Source organism: Felis catus, chromosome X (genome assembly GCF_018350175.1).
Source record: "Felis catus isolate Fca126 chromosome X, F.catus_Fca126_mat1.0, whole genome shotgun sequence".
In the NCBI taxonomy this organism is placed as follows: domain Eukaryota; kingdom Metazoa; phylum Chordata; class Mammalia; order Carnivora; family Felidae; genus Felis; species Felis catus.
The window spans coordinates 108,744,502-108,770,187 of record NC_058386.1 but is presented as its reverse complement, the minus strand read 5'-3'; the positions used below and the strand labels follow the sequence as shown (position 1 = coordinate 108,770,187).

At 39.7% G+C, this 25,686-nt stretch overlaps 1 protein-coding gene across 8 annotated transcripts in view; it reads left to right on the top strand.

Annotated features, from left to right (window-relative positions):
• Nucleotides 1-25,686, top strand: part of MBNL3 (muscleblind like splicing regulator 3) — a 112,497-nt gene that overhangs the window by 46,110 nt on the left and 40,701 nt on the right. The gene's annotated exons all lie outside the window — the stretch shown is intronic.

Genomic DNA, 25,686 nt, shown 5'->3' with positions numbered 1-25,686 from the left:
CCAGCCTCACTACTGTGGCTGACCTCAGCTACTCAATCTGATAAGGCTTAAATTACTTCCTCTCTGCCGAACTTCCAGGATTACTCTGGAGAGTCCACGAGGTGACATAAATGAGAACTGATGTATCACTCTAAGAGTGAGTTAAATGAAAGATTATTTTCTCGCAGTTCACTAAGATGTTTGTTTTAGGAGCTCTTCAGAGCAGTTCTATTTAGTTAGGGCTTGTTATCGAAAACTGCAAACGCATGTTCCAAATAGACATGCCCTAATCCAGTTGCCACAAGTATCTTCTTAGTTCTTCAAGCCGAGTATCACCGGGTTTTTTTAGTTTACTCTTTGATAGAGAGTTCCTTGCAGGCTTTGCAAATTCTATCTTTCCAGACGTGTGGTGGAAGGAGATATGTGATCCTTCTAATCACTGGTATACGTTAGGTCAGTTCACCCACTTAAAGAGTGCCATAAAGGAAACATTCTGAAGAAAAGTAATAAAGCAATTGTTAACAAAACACATACTGCACCACCGCTTTAAAGCTTGGAAAATGTTTAATTCAGAGACCACATAGATAATAGGCAATGAATAGTAACAAGCCATTTAATTATTTAAATACATGTCTACTCACTGCATCCAGTGTTTTTAAAACAATTTTTACATTATGTTAATATCTTGATGACCAATCACACAGGATGAAGACGATTTACACAATCCTCACATTTTCAAATTTTAATGAAAACTTTAATATTTCAAATACACAAAGCCTTTCAAACAATTAATTAATTTGCCTCTCAGACGGCACATTTGTCAGTCTCATGTCTGCCCAAAAGCTTTGTGGTTCTCTGCTTTAATATTATTCCGTATCCATGATATGCATGAATGCTATACAAAGTTGAGGGTAATTGAACTATGTGGATTGTATGACTATCATATCTATAATACACAAATAACATACCTTTGTGTTTATTGCAACATTTACTACCCTCCTTGAGTATGTATAATTGAAACACCTTTGAAATGCATCTGTGCACTGTTTCTATTTCCATGAGTGGTCAAATAATTGAAGCAATCATTTGATGAGTTTTGGGCTGCTGCTCTTGGTTTTCTGTGTTTTGTTTTTGTAAGGATTCCATTAGCACTAGGTACTCTACCAGATGATGATGGTACTTTGCCTTCGTAATCGGCACAATAGACACAATGTTCTACACTTACCTCATAACGAGGGAATGTTGTACAAATAAGGAGGGCAAGCTTGATGGCTAATTGTGTGTTGTGCTGAAGTGCTGAGCCCATCACGCCATGAATGTTGAGTGTTCATTGATGAAGGTTGTACCATCTTCAGATAGAGATCTAGACTGTGCAGCCCATAGATTAATTTCCAGCTACATAAAAGAGTCTCGTGTCATGTGGATATGCGGCTGTTTTAGACCCAATTGCCTAGTCTGCTTGGCACAATTTATTTCAGAATCTCTCCAAAATATTGCTTAACCCATTCTGTGCCAATTTCTTGTTATGACAGGTTGCCACTGAGGTAGCTTGATTCTTTCAGTGAATGTCCCTTACATTTAATGCAAGATCATCAGTAAAAATACTACACTAGAATCTTTGTGATTATTTCCATAGCCAAGACTGTTACCTTCATGTATTCCGCTTCAATGGCGTCATGATGTCTTGAAGTCTCCGTCCGATACTTGAAGCAGTGTAACATTGACCACCTATTATCCAAGAAGGATGCGAATGCTGTCGTTATTTCATTATGGCAGATCAACACCCATTACATCTGCCCACCCTACTCCCCCTGTTTGAGTAGTTTTGTAACGAAAATTCCCGGAAAAGACCTTAGCAGCAGGCATAGTCAGACGACAGTCGTGTCAACCCATCTACATTCCCAAAAGATGGGAACCGAATGCAGAACACATGTAAAATAGCTGCACACTGTGTCTTCAAACATCGCATATGATCACAAACATAATCCCGTTTTGACAAGCGAAAGCTGTTGTCTAGGCATATGGATGTGAGTCCATCCTTGTGGGTCAGATGGTCCTGAGTTACCTGTATATTCTCTATCAGTATCACTAGTCACAGCAGTTTTCACTAGTTGAAAATTTGACTGAATGTTGACCTCATCCCTGTTTTCTAAGGGAAAGCTTACTGGGAGCAGAAGACTCCTGGCAGCATAATCCCAAAGGTCACTGGATTATGCAAGACTGAGAACCATGGATCAGAGAGGTCTGACTGCACTATGAAGATACATAGATAGCACCTATCGTCCTGAGACTCATCGAAAGTAACTTTGTACTTAAGGATCTCTACCTTCTATAACACTGACCTTGAAAAGGCAGTAACTTTGGCTGGTAGAAGTCAATGCTGTTTTGGACATTTCAAACACTTCTGTTGAAAGAAAAATGGAATTACAATTAGTACCTAAACAAGTACATATTGATAGCTCGGCCTAACTTTAAAAATTTTTTATTTTGAAATAATTTCCAGCTTAGAGAAAAGTTGCAAAAATAGTACAAGGAGTTCCTGCATACCCTTCACCCAGCTTATGGTAATGTCAACAATTTACTTGCCTTGCACAGCCCAGTTATCAAAACTAGGAAATTAACACTAGTATGACGTTATTAACTAAACTAAAGACCTTATTTGAATTTCACCAATTTCCCCGCAGTGTCTTTTCTCTGTTTCAGGATCCGATCCAGGATACCACATTGCACTTAGTTAGATCCCCTTCCTCCCCTCCAATCTGTGACAGTTCCTCAGTCTCTCCTTGTCTTTCATGACCTTGACACTTTGGATGAGTACTGGTCAGTTATTTTGTAGAACGCCTCTCAGTTTGGGTTTGTCAAATGCTTTCTCATGGTTTGATTAAGCTCATGCATTTTTGGCAAGATAACCACAGGGAAGGTGTACAGCATGTCCCAGAGCGCATGATGTTGATGTATCTTATCACTCATTATGTTACCTCAATCACTTGATTAGCGTGATGTCTGTTGGGTTTCTCTGCTGTAAGGTGATCAGTTTTCCTTTTGTGCAGATTGACAAATTAACTTCTTCATTTATTCATCATCTCCTACAACATGCTGTTGATTATGAGGGGCATGCTAATATGTAAGCTGTTAAAATGTGAACAAGTGTCTATGTTAGAAGTGATGCGTAATGGACTTCTATAATTATGGTCAATCAAGAAGGGGAGGGAGGTGAAAATAGACCAAGGGCAGGACTGAGAAAGAAGCAGTGACAGGCCACCAGAATGACAGAACACTGGAGAATGAGAAGCCCAAAAAGTTTTGTGATGTGTGTGTCACTGTCATCTGAAGTGTGACCTACTGAAGGGTGACCCTTGTGTTGAAGTCAGTGCCCCTGGCCACCTCTAAACTTATGATCCTCTTGCATCAGGAAACAGGTGTTCTGCCTTTGTTTCCAAGATAAGTAATATTTCCCCCAATTTTAAATGAAGGGGAATGAAAATACAAAAGAAATCTTCAAAATCATGCACAAGAAGGTAATAAAAATAAAATGTAATGAAAGGTAGGGAAAATGGAAACATCATCCCCACTACACCGATATCATCGTTAACATGTCTAAGTGTTTCCTCCATCTTTTATATGACTGTTTCTATGTCTCATAAACTTTGCCTTACCTCCTGCATCCTCACAGACCTCACTCCCTCACTCTCTCCCCCAACCATCCTGGAGACACAGCCTCTCCTTATCCCTCCTGCCAGCCTCATGTTCTTCCCAGGGTACCAAAAAAAAAAAAAAAAAAAAAACCTGGATACTGCCTGATTTCTCATTGAGTCTTTTAAAAAATATACCACTTATTGGGATGATTTTTCTGGTCAGAAAATAAAAACATCATTTCTAGAAAACTTTAATATAATATAGAAACAAAGGCTTTTTATTCTAGAGAGAGGGAGAGTGCACATAAGCGGGGGAGGGGCAGAGAAAGAGAGAGAAGAGAGAGAGAATCTCAAGCAGGGTCCACACTGTCAGCACAGAGCCCAACGCGGGGCTCAATCTCATGAACTGTGAGGTCATGACCTGAGCCAAAATCAAGAGTAGGATGCTTAACCCACCCAGCCACCTAGGCTCTCCAGATTTGTTTAAAAACAAATCTATCACTGTGTTACCTGATGTGTCTCTTCAACATGTATGTCCTTTCAAAATTTCTTTCAATGACAACCGTTTCCTTAAAAAGAAAAAAAGGTTTCAATCATTCCATGGAATTCCAAAGGCTTTTGATAACTGAAAAAATAATATTTTAGAAACATAGTTAATGTAAAAGATACCATTTTTCAAATAATATGCAGCCATCGGAAATTATGCTTCTGAGAAGTATGCAATCATAATGAACTTTATCTTCTATTGAATGCCTCCTTTTTTCCAGAAAGTCACCCACGCTGACTCTAATCCTCACTACAACCTTGTGTAGGCTTTACCACTGGATGGACCAGGTTTTGCCAGCTGTGTGGTCTTGAATAAGTACCCAACCTTCCCGTCCTTAAGTTTCCTCAGCTGTGAAAACAAAGAACCTACTAGCACCAACCTCTGGGGTTACTGAGCATTCAAATGAGACGATCCACATAAGGCATGTGGAACGGAGCCTGGCTCGTCACAAGCACTCAGGAGATGTCTATGTTCATCAAGTAAATTCTGGTTGCCCTGGCAATTTAAACATGAAAAATGAGGTGCAACCATGACAGTACTCGAAGAACGTGTAGCTGAACACTTTGATCATCCTGGGGGTGGAGGAGACCTTCTAAGCATGCTATCAGAGGCAGAGACATCAAACAAAGAATTATTGGAACCAGGGGCACCTGGGTGGCTCAGTCAGTTACGCATCCGACTTGGGCTCTGGTCATGATCTCGCGGTTTGTGAGTTCAAGCCCCGCATCAGGCTCTGTGCTGACCCACAGAAACCTGCTTCGGATTCTATGTCTCCCTCTCTCTCTACCCCTCTCCTGCTCACACTCTCCTTCTCTCTCTCTCAAATATAAAGAAGCATTAAAAAAGAAGAATTATTGGGGGCACCTGGGTGGCTCAGTCGGTTGAGCCTCCGACTTCAGGTCACGATCTCACAGTTTGTGGGTTTGAGCCCTGCATCAGGCTCTGTGCTGACAGCTTGGGGCCTGGAGCCTGCCTTGGATTCTGTGTCTCCCTCTCTCTCTGTCCCTCCCCCGCTCGTGCTCTGTCTCTCAAAAATAAATTAAAATGTTTTAAAAAAATTAAAAAGAATTATTGGGACCAACCACACAATAAAAATCATGGCTGAAAACACCAAGAAGTTAGAAGATAAGCAATAATTTGGGGGGGGGGGGGAATGTAACTAATTTGACAGACAAAAAGGTCTTTAATATACAACAAGCTTTACAAATTAAATAAATACAAACACTTAAAGGTATTTTCGTAGAAAAACAGGCAAAGGATAGAAACAGTCAAGCAAGGGAGTCCAATGTGGCCAGTTTCTGCATGGGGACATTTTGATGAGCCCCACCGGCACAGCTGCTGTGACGCAGCCGCCCCGTTCCAGCTGTCTCCATCACAGTGCACTCCCCCACCCGCCCTCTCTCCCCAGCCTGCAGTCCAGAGGACTCTCACTTTGTATTTTAGTGCTTTCTGCACTATTTACATTTTCTTCTACAAAAGTGTTACTTCCAATCATAAAAAATAAAAATAAAAAATCTTTTGTACAGCGTAAACCTCCAAGGAGAAACTAAAATCATCTTTATAAAAGAAGTTTTATGGTATTAAATATAATGTTTGCATACTCTAATCCTGAGAGAAAAGTTGGGAATTCCATTGAGCATTTCCTCTACAGTCTGGAACTGAGACTAAGGAATCTTTTGTGCTTTAAATACTTTCCTTCCCCTCCATTCAGTGTCAGATAGATAGGTAGGTAGGTAGACAGACAGACAAACAGTTGCAATTTATTCACCCAGTCACTGGATAGGTACTTATGGAACACCTGTCGGGTGCCACGCATCGTGTTAGGCACGGGGACCTAGCAGTGAACTAGAAACAGTCCCTGCCCCCTTGAAATAGACAGTCTGGTTGGGGGAGGGGTGAACAGAAAGGAAGTCGATATTCAGGTGGATGACATATTGTCAGGTGTGATGAAAAATGAAGCAGGGAAAGGACACAGAGAATGGCAGGGGCTGCTGTTTTGGATTAGTCAGGAAGGCCACATTATCTAATGTGATATTTGTGGAGAGGTGTGAAGGAGGTGAGCGAGTGAGCTATGAGGATTTCATTCCAGGCAAAGAGAACAGTAACAGCAAAGGCCCCGAAGCAGGACTGAGCCTGGCGTGTTTGATGAACCCTGAGGTCACCAGGGTGGCTGGAGCAGGGGGATGAAGGGGGACAGTGGTAGGAGATGAGGTCAGAGAGGTCATGAGTGGAAGGAGATCACGTAGGGCTGTGTACATCATGGTAAAGATCCAGAGAGCATATCCCGTGTAGCCTCAGATGAGGAAGGACACTGGAAGCCTGTGCCAGGCGTCACTGACTCTCCTGATGTGTAGCTTTTTCCTGCTGCTTTTGCTCTGTGTTTGTTGCTGCAATAAATCTTAGCCATTGAGTCTTATAAGTCGTCTGGCAAATCACCAAGCAAAGCTCTTCCATACATTACTCTTTTTCACACGTTATTTACTTGATGATTGTTTTACTTTTTATTTTTTAGAAAATGTTTGAGTGTGTTGTTTCCCTTTTTTTAAGCTGTAATTTTTGAATGGATAGTATATTTTAATAATTCAAAAAAATAATAATATTTCATTGTTAAATATATACATCACATGTATCATCGTGCATGTGATATATATATATATATATCACCACATCACTTGATGAATAGATTAAATGTGTTTTATACATACAGTGTAGTATTATATAGTTATAAAAAGGAATGAAGTATTGATATATGCCCAATGTGGCTCAACCTTGAAAACATTACGCTAAGTGAAAAAGCCCAGTTCAGAAAGACTATATATTGTATGATTCCATTGATATGAGGTGTCCAGTGTCAGCACATCCATAGACCGAAAGCAGATTAGTGGTTTCCAGGGGCACTGGTGGGAAGGAGAGAATAGCTAAGGGAGCAGGGGCATGTGACCGCTATTGGATACAAGTTTTCTTTGGGGGATGATAAAAATGTTCTGGAATTAGATAGTGGTAATGTTTGCACAACTTCATGAATACACTAAAAACCACTTTTAAAGTGGTTTTTAAGTGTGTCCCCTTTAAAAGGGTGGACTTGATGGTACCTGAATATCTCAGAAAAGTAAAAAAAAAAGAAAACAACTAAGCATAAAAAGTACGCAGTGAAAAAAACAAAGGGTATGCAGTGAAGTTTACATCTCTCCTTTTTTCTGCAGCTAACTGTTGACCCCCCAACTAATGTATTTGGTTTTCTCTCTCCCATAGATACTTTATGAATATAATGCAAATATACACATACCTGTTCTTACTTTTTTACACAAATAGCGGCATACTGTTATCGTTGCTTTTTTTTAGTTACAATGTTAAAAGGATAGGAAAAGATATACCATGCTGACAATAAAAAGAAACCTAGAAGTGTGATATTTATATTACATATGTATGTGTGTGTTATGTATATATATAAATATATATATATATTTACATTACATTTATATTAAGGATAAACATAATTACACACAAGTACTGGGCTCTGGTTAGTAAATCTGTTACTCCCAGGCATATGTACGCACTTTATATGGATGCTGAGGTTGAACAAATAGGTGGATAGAGAATAGATAAAGATAGCCAGGTTCCTCATCATCCGAGAAAAGAGTTAAAAATAAGGAAAAGGGGAAGGCTAGAATGAATCCTGTGGTGTGGATCAGAGTGGAGACATTGGTATGTTTAATTTCATGTGTACACAGATAGATACAGAAATAGACATGGAGGTGAGTGTATGCATGGGTTACTGTACATGCTTATATCTCCTAGCTCTGTCTGAGGAGGACCTACAAGCAAGGACATCCCAATAATAAAAAGCACACCTATCACCCAGATCTTGGTTTCTAAGACCATTCTTCAATAAAGGGATCAGGGCTCCTTGGAGTCATAACTGATGCTGGACCGAGGCAGGGAAAATAAAAGATGAGCCTGTAATGTCTTGTGATGCCAGAAAGTAAGTGCTCAAAAAAGAGTGGGGCATGACAAGGGGACACAGGAGTCAGTCTCAAGGAGCTCGTAATGGCCAAAGTGTCAGGGTCACGAATGACTGAGCAATTGTCACAGAATGGAGGAGGCTAAAGAGACATGGACAAGTTAATGCAATGTGAGACCGTGGATTGCATCCTGGAACAGAGAAAGGACATTTGGGGGAAAATTGGTGAAAATCAAATTAAGTCTCTAGTTTAGTTAATATTGCACTAGAGTTAATTTCCTGCTTTTGATAACACTGCTATGTATGGTATGTAAGTTGTTGACATGACCGGAATCTGAGTGAAGGGTATGTGCAGATTCTGTGTACTATTTTTGCGATTTTTCTGTAAGTCTGGAGTTATTTCAAAATAAAATGTTTCTAAAAGTTACCTTTTTTGTTCTTACACAAGCATCTCCTGTATTCTGATGCTCAGAAATGCAGTGGGATATTGTTTCTTTTCATTTTGCTTTCTTCTTTTTTCTCTCTTCAACTTTGAGTATGGTAATGAGAAAACACTAAAATTCGTGCCATGGCCGATCCTGGGACTGACCCCAACTAGTTGGATGAGTCAGATAGTTAAATAGTTAAGAAAGCATTCATTCCCATGGTAGCACTTCAGAAACCTAGAAAATCAAGAATTTCAGCTGTACAAGGAAGACCACTGAGTTCAAACTGTTACCATTTACAGATAAGGAAAGGGGCCATGCGGTGAAGGAGAGTAGATTGCCCAAGGTCAAATACCCAGTCACCACAGAGCCCGAAGACTCCAGCGTTCTTCTAATCATTTCACGTTTTTCCCCCCTGTGGAGAAGAAGGAAATGGAGAAAACAACAATTAGATTATTAGTTTACTAAACCAAAATCATCCTGCCCTTACCTCAGTCAGACTGTGTCACATGACACTGGGGGGCACTGTCTGTGAAGTTCTGTGTTTCTCCTTCCCACTTTTTGTACTTCAAAAGGTCAGGGGAAACCAACTTTGCCTTCCTTAGTCCATCCCTCATTTCTTGTTTCATGGCATTGCATTTAGATGAAGACTTTAAATGAAGGTTCATATTTAGGTCTTTGACAGTCATTGGGGCTATACATTTTGAGAAGAGGAGGAAAGGCTGGGCGGTTTTTATTTGTAGACCAAGTTAACTAACAGTGATTTATTTAGTTGATTTAATTGCTTTGTTTCATGGCTGAGAGTCTGGACACCAAACTATGTCAACTCCCTTGTCTATCTGTCTCCCCAAGCCCTGCTTTAGTAACTTAGCTAGAGTTGGGGATTATAACTGGCTGTGGATCATGTATATCTTTGCTGCATGGAACTCTCATGTCCGATTGTATTATACACTCATTATTAGCACAATGGCTAGCTGAGGAGGTACCTGTCACAGTGCTGCTGAAAATCTTGTAGTAGTAGTTCATCCTTATTATGGGTCAAATATTGGTTTGTAGAAATCACTTGTGATCTAACCCAGCTCATTTTACATGGTGTTTTATGGAGCATAGCTGAAGGTCATTTCTGTCTCCACCTCAAATCCAAGGTCGCCATTGGCTACCAGGTGAGAAAGAACTTACGATATGGCCACGGTTGTATTTTTCAACCAGTTTGATGCCATTAAGACCAACCCCTTCCCACAGGAACCCTGATTAGTATGAGAGATCTGAACATCAGAAGTTTGAGAGCTATCTATCATATGTCAACTCTTTTGTTTGGAAGAAACTTATATGTTAGAAAAATCCATACCTGATCCTACTTCATTATTAGATAATTCACTTTATGTCGTGGAGCTGTGTGAAGTCATTACAGATATTGTCTTTTTTTCTATTGTAACTTTTTGTGAAATGTGGATACCGGGTACTTCTGTGCATCTGGAAATAGCAATTAGTTTTTCAAGGAACATGACTTTATTCGTAGAACATCATTTACTTACTGCTCTTTTTGCCCTTACAGATTAGCTTTCTGCTTGTCACGTCCCTGAGCTTACCCTCTTTTCCTCTGTCTCAGTTTGCTGCTTCATTATTGACCTGTAGGGTTGTATATTCCAGAGGAATCTTAGCTATCCGCTGTTTCCTCATTATCTCTAAATAATCTTTTCATTTTCTTCCGTATTTTCTCCTCTCCGTAATCAGTTTTCAGTTTCTTAAATTGATGATTTCTGTCGTTGCTGCTGTAGAATCCAGATTTGCCATCCTGCTTGGGTTTTCAATGCTTCTATTTCTGTGCCTTTTGTTGTCACCACCGGGTCAAGTTTTACTGCTAGATGTAATTAGAAGTTGAATGTGCTCATTTTCCTGTGTTTCCTGATATTGTTTTCTTAAAAGTCAGTAAATGATTCCATTTGTTCTTCAACCTTTTATTCTTTAAATCATCTCCACTAGTTGGACTCGGCTATCTTGTCTCCAGAATGATTTTTTTCTTTCAGTATCTTGTTCGTGATGAGTTTGCATAATATTGCTTGGTTTAATTTGTGATTTATTTAAGTGTGGTGGATATGGCTAGAGAATCCATCAATTTTTGCAGGTATAACTTGGTCAGAGGCATTTAAATGTTTGCTGTAAATTGCTTTTTTTTCTATCATAAGTGGGCACATGTTTTTTTTTTTGTTGTTGAAACTCAGATTTTTATTTACTCACAGGAAATTGGTAGAGAAGAAATTTGCCTTTTGCTCTTACCCATGTTCTTGTGGGTACACAGTGGACAATGAAAGCAGTTTCCACACTGTGGAAACCACCCGTAAGTTTCAAAATGGAGGGGCGCGTGAGCGGCTCAGTAAGTGTCCGACTCTTGGTTTCAGCTCAGGTCATGATCAGGCTCTGCGCTACTGTGCAGAATTGACTTGGGATTCTTCGTCTCTCTCTTTCTCTGCCCCTCCCCCACTCATGCCCCCTCTCTGTCTCTCTCAAAAATAAACATTTTTTTTTAAGTTTGAAAAGGTAGAGCCCACGGCGATATAATTGTTGAATATGTGTTGAATATGACAAATTCCCTAAACTAAGACATATCCTGTGTGTCAGCCATGATTTGCCAACTAACTATACAGTAGTAAGGTTCTAATTTCTGCCTTTAGCACACAGAAATGCAAGCAAGAAACCTTTCTCTCTGGAACTTTGAACTTTTCACCCATCTTTTTTATGCATCTAGGTACACTGAGTACACAGCAAGCATTGTAGTATCAGTCGGCTCTTGTCGAATTTTTAGACAATAAATAAATAAATAAATACATAAATAAATTTGGAGACTACATTTTTAAAGGTGACATTTTTTTTTTTAGACCAACCACATTGTCACATTGCCTTAAAATTTTTGTTTGCCCTCTTTGTGAAAGATAGTAACACTGAAGGAACACTTTGAGAATGTTTGATGTCTTCAGGAACTCTGTGTTCTTGTTTGAAACATTTGATAAATACCTATCTCAGAAGTTGTTTCTCTGTTGTTAATGTTTGTGCCTATCACATGTTCCATGAAACAAACTTAAAATTTTTACAGCTTCTGTAGAAACATGATCTGTAGAGTTTTTGCAATTTCCTGGTCATTTTGCTTTTTCTGTTCACCAGAAAAGCATTCTATACAGGAAATCTTAACATATGAGTAACTGACAATTTTTGAAACCTTGTCTGTGTTTATTTTGCTAGTACCCCAATGGAGGAAGGATTTATATTTTTTCCCCACTTTACTAAGATAGAATTTGACATACAACACTGTTTAAGGTGTACAACGTGATGATTTGACACAAGTGTATATTGTGAAGTGATTACCACAATAAGGTTACTTAACACTTGGGTTACTTCCATAATTACTTTTTTGTGGTGAAAATATTTAAGATTTACTCTCTTAGCAATTTTCAAGTATATACGTCAGTTATCATTCACTAAGGTCACCATGTGGCATATTACATCCCCAGAATTTACTTGTCTTATAACTGGAAATTTGTATCCTTTGACCACCATCTCCCCCCCGCCTCCCCCCCCACCTCCAGCCCCTGGTAACCTCCATTCTACTCTATGTTTCTGTGAATCCATCTTCCTTAGATTTTTTGTATAAATAAGATCATATAGTATTTGTCTTTCTGTGTCTGGCTTATTTCACTCCGGGTCCATCCATGTTTTTGCAAAGGGCAGGATTTCCTTCTTTCTCGTGGCTGAATAATATTCCATTGTATATATTTTGGAATATTGTCTTCTTTTTCAGAGAAGCCTTAGAAGTCATCTTGATAGGGGCGTGCCTGGGTGCTTGGGGGAAACTACAGATGTAAACATGGAAATAGCTGAAACAAAGCATGGTGTCAGCGAGTAGCATAAACAGAGAATGCTGCCTTGTAATGACATCTCAAACAAGGGCTCCTTGTGTGGCCTTGGGCAAGACATAGGAATCCTACTACCTCTTTTTCTCTTCCTACAAGAGCAAGCAATAGCACTCAGTTTGTAGGACTAGTGGCTGTGGTTTTACCACAAGGATTTTATACATGTCAGGGGTCATTTAATGCTGAAAGTCCTGTTAAATCCATTAAGAATTCTATATGCATTCAATTCCCCAAAGACATGATTCATTCAACAAGCATTTATTGAAGCCCATTACTTGCTAGGCACAGGGCTCTGTACTGTGCAGAATACAGTTATGGAAGACATGGTCCCTGCCTGACCTCTTAGCATGGAGCCGCTTGTGTTACGTGCCACAAGCCAGGTACAAACTAACCACTTAAAGAGTCCAGGAGGAGAGGCAGGGGCTGGGATTACATGCAGCTGTGGTGTTGAAAACTGCAGTCTTGGGAGAGGTACTGTTCGAGGTATTCTTTGAAGGAAGGATAGGAAGATAGTCCAGGCAGAGGGGATAACCTGAGCGAAGAGGAGAGGGAACACTGTGATGTGTGTGGAGGGACTTAAGTGTTAAGTCGGCCAGGCTGAAGCTAGAGCTTGTGTTGGCAGAGGAGTAGCCCTAAAAGTCAGTGAGGAGTTTGAACTTGATTTTGTAGCTCTGAGGGATCTGACAGATTTTAAGTAGAGAAGTGACATCATCTGCCTCTGTGAGATGAATTGGTAGAGCACAAGAGACTGGTAAGTGGTGGGGGTGGGGGGTGGGATGGAGAGCGTCTTAGAAAGCTGGTGAAGTTTTGAAGATATGAAATGGTAAGAATCTGGAAGTTGTGGCAGCAGGAAGAGAAGGCCAGCGATGGAGTTGAGGCGTTGCTGAAGCCAACATGGTTAATTAGGAGGGGGTTGACATTCTACTCCAGCTACTGCCATTGTGTTCAGTTGAATAATTGGTTTCGTTGATTTTGTTTTAAATGTTTATTTATTTTGAGAGAGAGAGAGTTTGTGCAATTGGGGGAGGGGCAGAGACAGAGAGGGTGTAAGAGAATCCCAAGCAGACTCCATGCTGTTAGCGCAGAGCCCGACGCGGGGCTCAAACTCACGCACCGTGAGATCATGACCTGAGCTGAGATCGAGAGTCGGATGCTTAACGGACTGAGCCACCCGGGTGCCCCTGATTTCATTGAATTTTCAGTGAAGGTCTGCTGTACATTTTTTGGTTTCACGTTAGATACCGTCTTGTTCACCACTGCATCTTTTGTGCATAGCACATGTATAGCACACGTTGCAAGCTTGGGAAGTATTTGTTGAATGAAACGTAACCTTGTTGAATCGCTCTGAGAAAGGGAGAGTAAATATGGGCCCGCCTGCAAGGTGTCCTGTCACCTCTCCTTCTGCATCTGTACCTCCACCCCCCATTCAGTCTTTACTTAAACATGAATGAAAATTGTATACACCCATGTGCTGACTTTCTTCACTTAACGACATTTTAACCTAGATTTGATGGCTTACACATTGCTGATTTTTGAAATTTAATTTCATCCCTTAGCATTATAGAAATGTTCTTTGGCCAAACGCTGTTGGATGCTCTCCAAATGTTGCATTTTGAAAGCTTTTACCCTATATATGGATTAAAAAAATTGCTGAGTGGCCACTGTTAGATATTATTGTACAGTAATTAGTGTGATAATCTAGTAATATTCAAGCATTATTTTTTTGCCTTAGAATGTTTGAAATAGAATTTGATACCAGATGGCTAGCTTGCAAACCAAAGTATTCTTGGAAGCATGATTAGTGCTAATAAGGTCATTCTGAGTCAAGTACAAGGTCATAATCTGCAGAAAAGGGTTTGGTGTAAAAGGTGACTGCCTAGTCCAATAAAAAAATATGTTTGAAGCTTAATTAATAACTTACTCTGAATGTACAGTGATATTTTAAAAGTCCAAAGAGTTTGAGCATAGAAAGGCAAAGAAAACTGCTCATAGAGAGAGCCCATGCATGGACATGTTTAAATCAACTTAACTAGAGCCCTCGATAGCTAAAACTTAGTCCAAGTAATCGGCTTTGAAAAGAAATGGGAAAATAGTAAGAAACGGGAAAACGATTTTAAGATGTGTTTTTAAAAAGGTTCTCCATGAATAAACTGAGGGTTGATGGGGGGGGGGTGGGAGGGAGGGGAGGGTGGGTGATGGGCATCGAGGAGGGCACCTGTTGGGATGAGCACCGGGTGTCGTATGGAAACCAATTTGACAATAAATTTCATATTAAAAAAAAGAAAAAAATAAAGTAAAAAGGTTCTCCAGGCTTATGAGCGATCTCTTGGAGTCTGTGTGTGTAGTCAGCCCAGTCTCTTACACTTCCTCCATCTTGCTCTCCGTTTCTGCATAGTGGTATCTGTTTTTCAGAACAGAGACTGCTGTGGGTGCAATCATCAGCAATCAGGATATTCAGGTTTGGGCACCTATTTCCAAGCACAGTAAAGGTGCCTGGAATATTTTAGAAAAATGTTTCAACAACGAAGGAAACTTTAATAATTTTAAGCATTTAGCAGCATTCACCTGGTGTCATTAATATTTTGCAGTAACGTCCGTAATTGTGACTTGCATATGTTAATGGACATCTGACAGCTAAAACAAAGCTAAGACTCATTTCTCCTCAGTTCTCAAGACCTCGCTCTAGTGGCACGTGACCTGTACTCCATGTTGAGGTATTAGTGACAAAACATCATGTGACATTTACTCCATCTTTGAAGTATTAGTCCTAAAACATATTTAATCATATTTCCCTTGTTTCTCCCCAAATTTCCTATTCTCCCACCAGAGAAACACATGAGAAAAAATGACATTGCTTCCCAGAGACTGTAGAGAAGATAAGAGAAAGAAGGAAGGAAGGAAGGAAGGAAGGAAGGAAGGAAGGAAGGAAGGAAACTCAGAGATACCTATTGAGAAAGGCTTTTCATTCTGAAATATTTCAGCTCAATAATACTGTATTTGAAACAAAATCAGACTGAAGGTATAATGAATAAAATAATATACTAATGAAAATGGGTAATACAGGAAGTGAGACGCCCCAGAGAGCATTATTTGTGCTCTTTATCACACACTTTCCATGATAAACTCCTTGGCTTTCCTTGAAGCAAAAATGAAGAGCTGTGATTAACTGCAGCTCAGAGAAGTCTCATTCTCCCGACCAGACTTGCTCCTCCTTCTCAGTAGCACCACTACTCAGTGCACATTACTCACCTTTGATTTCTACCCCATGGCTTTTCTTTGATTTCTACTGCCATTATGTCAAGTGCCAGGGCCCCTCATGCCTCTGCAATCCCAGGAGGGACAAGATTTGTAAACTCCTTGTGGGCAGGATCCATGTCTTGTTCTTCTGTGTGCCTTCCATGGTACCCAGCAATCTTTGTAGAGATGTGCTTATTAACCAGTATACTTTATTTCATCAGGCAGTGAGACCAACGCAGTTCAATCCATTTTCCTATTTACTGTGGTTGTCAGAAAGCTCAGAGCTACATTTAGGGCCCAGCTGAAGCAATTAACCTGAGTCTAGAGTTTTGAAGTTTTTCATATCATCCTTCCTATCATCCCACCTTCCCCATTACATGGTATCATGCTTACTCTTTAGGGTTGTGATAATGATCTTATTGGAAATGTGTCTTTCTTGTGAGTTACTTCCAAGTCTTTGGGGAAGGATGTAGTTGTATAAGTAGTGAGAACACAAGGGAGCAAGAAAAGGGGCTAATTTTATGTCCAAATTTATGATTTGCAGCTCATTAAGCTATCTGGTTTTCATTTCGATGTGTTCATGCATTCTGGTCATTCTGGTATTGGAAACTGGAGGCCTCGGTTAGAAATAGGCTTCCAGCAATACTCAGAAGTAAACCAAGTGCTGCTGAGAGTACTCATCATACAGAAAAGGGAAAGTAACAAGTACTTGAACCTCCTTAGACGGGTGTTTATTTTCTTCCAGTGAAAAGGAGGGAAAGTGTTGTATGAGATGTACTGTTTCCTTACCGAAACACTGCACGTACAACTGATGAGCTTTGTATTCGGTACTTGCTTTGAGGTTTGGGAGTCTATCAATACTTCGGCTTTTGATTATCCATGCTGAAATGCCATGGTTAACATTGGGTAGTTTGCTTATTTTGATGTGAAAAGTATTTCCCTCCTTTGGGCTTTCTTTTTCCAGATGTCTTTTGGAGGGGGGCGGTGAGGAGCAGGGGTAATGTTTCCAAATGAGTGTGCTTTCTGCAGTGAGTCAAGGTACTTCTTTCTTGGAGAGCTGAGAAGAATTTACTAGAAAACTCTTTGTCGCTTACATTTGGGTACCTAGCAAACATTTAGAAAGACACTCTGGGGAGGCTTGTAGAGCAAATGCAAGCAACATGTAACACATAGCTCTTACATACTCACCTTTAGAACTAATAGCACTACTTTGTAAACAGAAAATGAATGTTTTCTAAGAGTAATAGAATACGATTTCAAAAGCCCAATCTTTTTACTCCATGACTCAGACTGGCCTTCTTTTTGTTTATTTTATTTTATTTCTAAGTAATCTTTACGCCCAATGTGAGGCTCAAACTCACAACCCTGCCTGAGATCAAGAGTCACACAGTCTACCAACTGAGCCATAGTGACTTTTTTAATACCTCAAAAGCTCTGTTGTAGGTGTTGCTAGCTGCCACAAGTGGACTTTGTTGTATATGCAGCAAGTATGGGGGACTTGCTTATATATATCAAAAGGACATATATTGTAAGGGCAAGAAAGTTTTCCCTTCTTCCCTTCTAGGTTCTTTGGCTGGTGTAAGAATGAGTTGATATGAGACAGATTAACACGAGAAAAACAAACAAAGTTTAATAACGTGTGTTCCTCCTGTATACATGGACTGAGTCATCCTCCTCTTCTGGGTACAGCCAGGAGGACACCCTCACAGATAGTACTAATGTCAGTGTCCTGTACAAAAGGGCGACTTCTACCCAGTTTTCAGAGCTTCACCTGTGTCTGCTGTTTCTTAAAAATAAGCAGCTTAAAATAATCAATACGCTGGGGTGCCTGGGTGGCTCAGTCAGTTGAGCATCCAACTCGTGATGTTAGCTCAGATCATGATCCCAAGAGTGTGGGATCGAGCCCTGAGTCAGGCTCCATGCTAAGTGCGGAGCCTGATGAACATTCTCTCTCTCCCTCTGCCCCTCTCCCCGGCTCACACACACACTCTCTCTCTCTCCCCCCGTCTAAAAACTAATAATAATAATTTTCATCAATATGCCAAAGAGGCATAATTTGGCATGGCAAAATCTGCTCCCCTTCAATATGTGCCTCTATATATGCCTCTATATAATGTACATCATATATTTACTAGTTCTTTACAATAGAAATATATATATATATCACATATTCAAACATGTTTCACATTTATATGAGTCAGTCTTGGCTTCAAAGAGGTCGGTTTATTGAGAAGCAAAATAAGAAAACTGAAAAATTAGCTCCAACATGTATAAACAGTCTTGTAACAATGTTCAATTTTATTATTTACTAATTTATGTAAATAATATTCAAAATCCCGTTGGTCAATTACTTGCTAGTATTTTAGGTACCCTTTACCATCTTCTCTTGTAATCTATTATTTGTTTTGCTTTATCCTCCTAACTTACCGGGAAAAAATGACTTGCCTGATTTCTTTCGGTCATTTTAACATACGTTATAAATAAAATATAACAGCAGTTGTGGCAATGTCAAAAATTAACAAGCGCCAACCAAAAAGTGCGATCCCCCCATTTCGTACAATAGAAATTACTTTGAGCGTTTTATTCATTAAGATTCTAAAGTGAATTTGTGTTCTGTGAGATCTTAAAGTAAGAAGCCTGTGATGGTAGGAAAGCCTCTCTTGACTAGATAAACTGGTCTCCCAAGTAGGCACTGGCTTATGGCCAGTCGAAAAGGGAGCAATAAGTTTTCTTCTTTCAGTTATTTACAAGCATAAAATTAAAGCCTGAATTTTTTCTTTTTCCTCTGGTCTTTCACCTGCCATACCCTTGAGCACTGAGTGTGGGAGTAGCAACTGTTTCACAATGTCCGGTTCTGAGAAGACAACCGTCCTTGGATTTTTAACATTGTGTATAAATTCCGGCAGCAGGCACATGAAAACTTCTATGACTCACATAATCAAGGATTAGTCATACAGTAATGCCATACCTTTTGTGCAGAAGTGGAATGGTAAAGCATAGTTTTTAAGCTATTGTTTTGTTTTGTTTGTTTGTTTGTTTTTAAGAGAGAGAGAGAGAGAGAGAGAGAGAGAGAGGGAGTCTCAAGCAGGCTTCACGCTCAGCATGGAGGTCAAAGTGGGGATTGATCCCACAACTCTGGATTCACGATCTGAGCCAAAATCAGTTGAGTTAGATGCTCAACCAACTGAGCCACCCAGGTGCCCCTGTCATATTTTTCATACATAATTCACGGTAACAATTTTCGTTCTGTTATAAAGAATAAAGAAAAATCACTCATATTTTTTTTACACTTTGTACTGATTTTATTTCCAAAGCGCATGAAATTTCATTTTCTTCCTTTATTCTCTCAGAGTACCTATGAGGTATACAAGGGCAGGAATTATTCCTAGCCAAACTGATTACCGTAACTGGAAAATAATTTAGCCGTGATCTAATGATAAGTAGAATCCAGGGCATTTAAATCCCAGGTTAGAACACTTTCTGATAAAATACTGCTTTCATCTTAAAATTTAGATTTATTACTGCCTTGTCCAGGAACAGATGCATGCAAAGTCAAATGTATGAATAGCCTGTGACCTGATTCCAGATAGTTGATATATTTCAACACTGGATTTGTTACCCTTATTATTTACCCTATCATACTATCTTTAAAAATATAAGTACACTTTTGGAGTCTGCATGCTCCATTGTTTTTTGTCTCTTATTATGAGATCCAGGTTCCCTAGTTTCACCAGCAAATACCTGTAATGCTTCATCTTTTAAATTTTTTTTGATGTTTATTTTTGAGAGAGAGAGACAGTGCAAAGGGGGGAGGGGCAGAGAGAGAGGGAGACAGAATCTGAAGCAGGCCCCAGGCTCTGAGCTGTCAGCACAGAGCCCGATGCAATGCTCGAACCCACAGACCAGGGGATCATGACCTGAGCCGAAATCAAGAGTCGGACGCTTAACACACTGAGCCACCCAGGTGCCCCCATTCCCTACTCATTTAAATCAAATCGCCACTAAAACCGAGCTTTGGGTGGTGCAGACTTTTGTGAGGTGGTGTGGGTAGTGTATGTATGTAAATGTAAATCATTTGCCTGTGCTTTTGGTGGAATGAAATGCTTCCGAAGAACACTTTGGTACTACTTTGTGATAAGGTTGATCTTTTGTCATTGTGTCGACATTTTCTCTGCTCTGTGATAGTGTGCAACCTACAGCACTCAGACTTTTGTGGTCTGAGTCAACCTGCTTCTAAATAGCACTACTGTGCTTATCAAAGATTCTTCTTTCAAGGTGGTGAGAATAGTCACAAAATGCACCTGAGCAACTCTTTCGCTTAGCCCACTTCCATCTATTCTGAATGGCTTTTGCTGGACCGTCGCTCTGCTCAGACTGTGGTCATTTGTGCATAAGCTCCCTTAACCCAACTCCTGATGATGTGACACTGCTTCCCCCAAACTAACTGGCAAAAATCCTATTTGGCAAACCTTTACCAAAAAATCAGTGCTAAGAGAGGACGTGTTTTTACTAATTGCTCTGCTTTGTTAAGGAGGGAAGACTTAGTAATGCATATGAAGCACTTTGGACGGTGCCCAGCACACGGCAAACACACAATGAAGTTAGCCATGATTATTCAGGTGAACATGGTGTAAAAAAAAAAACCTTTGGACACTCAGTTACCTTATCTTACTCATTTCTAAGTTACTCAAGATCCCTAGGTACTGAACAAAACATCCCACTGCCATACATTTATCTATTAAATCAGTTCTGGACATGCCTCACAGCCAGTTGATGTGCAATCTTTGTTGAAATCTTAGAGGGAAAATAGTGGCCCGGACAGCAGAAATATTTGAACTAGCTCATTCCTCAGCTTAACACATGCCGAAGGACCGCAAGGCGATACTGTACTGGTTAAGTATGCGAGCTCCACACCCAGAGCACCTCGGTTCAAATCCTAGGTCGGCTACATTTGTGCTGTCACTTTGTGCCTGTTTCTTCACCTCACTGTGCCTCAGTTCCTCGGTTAAGCACTGACCCAGGGTTACTGTGCAGATTAAATACCCTTTGAACAGTGTCTGGCACATGGTAAATACGCGGTAAAGTCAGCTGTTGCTCAGGAGGACGTGGTGTGAAAAATGTTCTGTAAATCCCTCCAGTGGATGTGTCATTATGACTACTTTCAAGATATTAATGGAAACTATGATTTTACAGGGCCTCAACCTGGTTTCCAAAAGTGTGCCTACCATTGTCCCATGCCAAGTGACATGCGCTAAAACTGTATATACAGTTATTCTCCAGCACCCTCATAGATGGTCAGAATTAGTTCACATATGAAGGGTCATTTGTATATTTATATACTAGAGTCATTTATATACTAGAGTCTAGTATATAAAGTCAATGTAGGGACACCTGGGTGGCTCAGTCAGTTAAGCGTCTGACTTTGGCTCAGGTCATGATCTCATGGTTCAAGAGTTCAAGCCCCGCCTTGGGCTCTATGCTCACAGCTCAGAGCTTGGAGCCTGCTTCGGATTCTGTGTCTCCTTCTCCTTTCTCTCTGACCTTCCCCCACTGGTGCTGTCTGGCTGTCAAAAATAAAGATTAAGGGGCGCCTGGATGGCTTGGTCAGTTAAGCGCCTGACTTCGGCTCGGGTCATGATCTCACGGTCCGTGAGTTCGAGCCCCGCGTCGGGCTCTGTGCTGACGGCTCAGAGCCCGGAGCCTGTTTCAGATTCTGTGACTCCCTCTCTCTCTGCCCCTCCCTTGTTCATGCTCTGTCTCTCTCTGTCTCAAAAATAAATAATAAAAACGTTAAAAAAAATTAAAAAAAATAAACATTAACAAAAATTTGTTTAACATTAAAAGCAAATAAAGTCGATGTAAAACCTGAAACAAAATAAAGCCAATTACACGCTCCAGTTTTGTTTAGTGGAAAAACAAATGTAAAGGATTGGCAGACTGATGTTTTATACTACCTACTTTATTTCACTGCATCACTTTCTGAAACATTTTTGTAGAATGGAATTTGATTTACCTTGTAAGAGAGACACATAAACTGAACTTTTACTATTTTTTTTTTCAGAAAGACATGTTTTCTGAAGTTTTCTAATTTTATTCTGATTTTCGGGGAAGGCACAATGAAGCTAGAGTAGATTTGTTTTATTTTTCCAGTAATTGAAAGGCGCTGGCTAGACTCTCACCAGGATTCTAGAAACCTTTTTGTGCTTCATATAGAGGGTACAGGCTTACAAGTATACTATTCCCCACCACCTCCCACCCCCGAGGAACTCGTGGTCCAGCTGCTTAAACTGACTTGGAGAGTACAATTAATAGATTTCAAAACTAATTACCTTTTGCTGTTCTTTGCTTTGCTTTATTTTTGTCCTTGTTTTAGATTTGGGGATACGCATTCTTCGGCAGAGATCATATTTCAACTTCTCCTGAGTAAGGATTAGGAGACATTTACGGTTGAGCGATTGATTTATTTTAAAACATAAAACCTCCACTTATCATTTTATCTTCTTTAAACTAACCCTTGTTTGGTTCTTTAAATACTAGGAACAGTTTCTTCATCATCATCAAATATTAACTCCTCACTGAAAGCAGAAGGCGAGCTTAACAAGGTTGCTATATTTACTAAGGTAGAGCGACTCACTTTAAAACCTATATTTTTAAAAGCGTAATCTCAGTAGTTTCCTGTGGAACTTTCTCAATTCTGTTCACATCTCTGACACACATTTTAGAATGAAGCTTCCTATACTTGGTAGATATTCAGGCCACGCAGAATAGATCTTTATTTAGAAAAGAGAAAGCGTTTGTATCAATGAAATTGCTTGTTTTTATGTCTGCAGAACAAAACCAAACAGGAAGTTAGCCTAATTTTCAGATACTTTAAAAAATAATAATAATCACTTGGTCAAAAATGCCACTCGATTGAAATACACAGTGTGCATTTAGAGTTTGGAGTTTTCTTGGGGGATTTGTCTAAAATGCCTACAGTTTTAATAACAAGTTAGCACAGAGTTTTCATTAAGACTTTTGGCGATAAAAAATATATTACCATTAACAAAATGCAAGTTTAGTCCATGCCTCAAAGTATTTGAATGGCAGTGCATATGCCACTAAGTAAGACTTCCTGCTTGGAAATTACATATTCGGTATTAGTCTGGCGTTTGGGTAGGTGTGTGAGGAAAATGCTTACTTCAAGTGGATACATTTGGCTCTATTTGGGGATTGAAACGCGGTCTCACATGTGTGAATTTAGCAAGATCCCATGAACAACCATTTTGATATCATGCTTTTAAATGTCTTCATTTGAAAAAGGACTTATGTTTAGCAAAAGAGGGACTGACTTTCATCTTTGTGCCTGTAATTTCAAAATCCAAAAGTAAATAACTATATGTGCTCTTTGCCTAACCTCTGGGTGGAGGGATCTGTCGCTGGCTGGAGAGATGTAATTATTTAATGTATTCTTAGCACCATACTGAGGCCCGCAAAGATAAATTGTTTAAACCTGAACAATAATCAGGGCCTTTCCCATTTTATACTCACCTTAGAAGTTTGCAACCTATTTGAAACTTTCCTTCTTCAAAACTTTCGTTTTACTCAGGGTCAGGAAACTTAATTTTGCCAAGTGGAAACCCCAAGGTTTAAGTTTAGTACAAAACAAAGACCCTTAGTAATCAAGGGGATTGCCAAACACCTTCTTACTTCCCAAGTTTTAGTGCAGTTAAAACTCACTTGAGACCCTTAAGTTTAGGTCATGGAAAACCTAAGGTAACTGGCATGGTTCCAAGGGACAGAAGACACAGTATAGGGAGAGCCCGTTAGAGAAGTCTTGAAGCTGCCTGCCTGAAGCATTCAAGGAAAAGAAAGAAATCCGGGAAGATGATCGTGGGGTGTTTCTTTGTAGCAATCGTAGGGGAAAATCGCCATCTTGTTAGCTTTTGGGAGATCCAGGATAGGCAAAAATGTTAAATGTCATTTCAACAGGACATCGAATTCTTTGTACTTCAACTATATTTTTCTATTTAGGGGAGATATAGAAGTGGAAAAGTGTGAAGGAAAAACTAACTGGATCTGTCAAATGCCATGGGACTTGGTTTGAGCTCTGGTAGGAGGGAGTCAGTATGTTCATAAGGACAGTCTAACGAGACATGTATGGCAAAAGGTGTCTTATGAGAGAAAGAGCCATGGTTTCTGTGATGAACTATGCTGGGATCGCAGGTTTCTTTACTGGAGGACATGTGAGAGAGAACCTTTTCTTTCTTTTTCTTTCTTTCTTTCTTTCTTTCTTTCTTTCTTTCTTTTCTTTCTTCCTTTCTTCCTTTCTTTTCTTTCTTTCTTCTTTCTTTTTTCTTTCTTTTCTTTCTTCTTTTCTTTTTTCTTTCTTTTCTTTCTTTTTCCTTTTCTTTCTTCTTTTCTTTCTTTTTTCTTTCTTTTCTTTCTTTTTTCTTTCTTTCCCTACTACCACCAAGACAAGAGAGAACCTTTAATATGCGCGATCTCCAAGAGAGGAATATAGTATACCACTCTGACAACAATTGAACCAGGGAACTCAGCTTCTGAGGCTCCCCTCTTGGAAATAGCAATCTGTGGTCCACACTCTGTCAGATGCTTTCCAGCTTTACTCTTTCCTGTTTCCCTAACCTGTTGCACTATAACCATATAAACTTCCCCAGTGTGGTACAATTTCATTCTTTCTGACCTTAGGAATTCTGAATCTTTGATAATTCCAACAAAGGCATCTGCATACTTTTTTTTAATGTTGAAGACATATTTGCTTTTATTCTTTTAATTTTTCCATTCTTATTTCTGTTGCACTTATGGAATGTAAATGTTTTGGAATACACAGTGCAAATTAAAAGACAGTTTTGTTTCAAAACAGCTTGCTAATAAAGTTATAGGAAAAATATGAAAACACTTAATGAAGTTTATGAAATCAGAAATTTGGGGGTCAGAAATCAGTCAGATGAGCAGTCCCTTGCCAGGCTTTGCTCTGGGACTAGAACGCACATAAAACATGGCTTCTGCCCTCAGAGAGTTAAAAAAAAAAATTTTTTTTTAAGTTTATTTGTTTTTGAGAGACAGAGGGCAGGGGAGGGGCAGAGAGAGGGAGACACAATTCAAAGCAGGCTCCAGGCTCTGAGCTGTCAGCGCAGAGCCTGACATGGGGCTCGAACCCACGAACTGTGAGATCATGTCCTAGAGTTGAAATCAGACGCTCAACCGACTGAGCCACCCAGGCACCTTGCCCTTGGAGAGTTTATAGACTAGTGACTGATCCTTATACCAGAGATTGTTGCATTCTTACTAGGGATCACAGTATTCAAAGTGTGGTCCAAGGACTCTAGGGAGTCACTGAAACCCTTTCTGGAGTCTTAGAGACCAAAACTGTTTTCATGGTTATATTAAGACCTCATTTGCTAGTTTCACTTCCATTCTCTCAAGAGTGGAGTTTTCCAGGAAGGACATGATAAGTGATGTTGCAACAATTGAATGCAAAAACAGGCATGAGAGGAGTCTGCATTGCTAATGAATAAAAAATAAATTCAGGACCATGTCTAGTAACTGATTCCTAAATGTTCCCAATTACCACTTTTGTAATATACATGCTCTTTGTAAGGTGGGGCCATTACGGATTGCCATTTTTCCTGACTATATTGTTGTGTTCATTAGAATTAACTATGCCCTTTTACCTCTCCCAGTCTTTTAATATGAGTAATCAAGGGTTGGCTGAAAAAAACCATCTATGCAAATAACGGCTATTCATGCCATTAGTTTGCATGCTTCGAATACGTATCTGCATAGATCTAATGTGTGCGTAGCGAAATGTGATGCTTAAGCCGTCATTTTCCCCAGCTTTAATGGATGACTTTTGCTTGAATTTGAGTATTCCACAGACAAGGCTGAAGACCAAAAAAAAAAAAAGTTAACCCACTCTCGTCACCCCTCCCACACACAAATAAAACCTTACAAACATAAAAGCCTCATCTTCCTGTGATAATTTATATGTTCC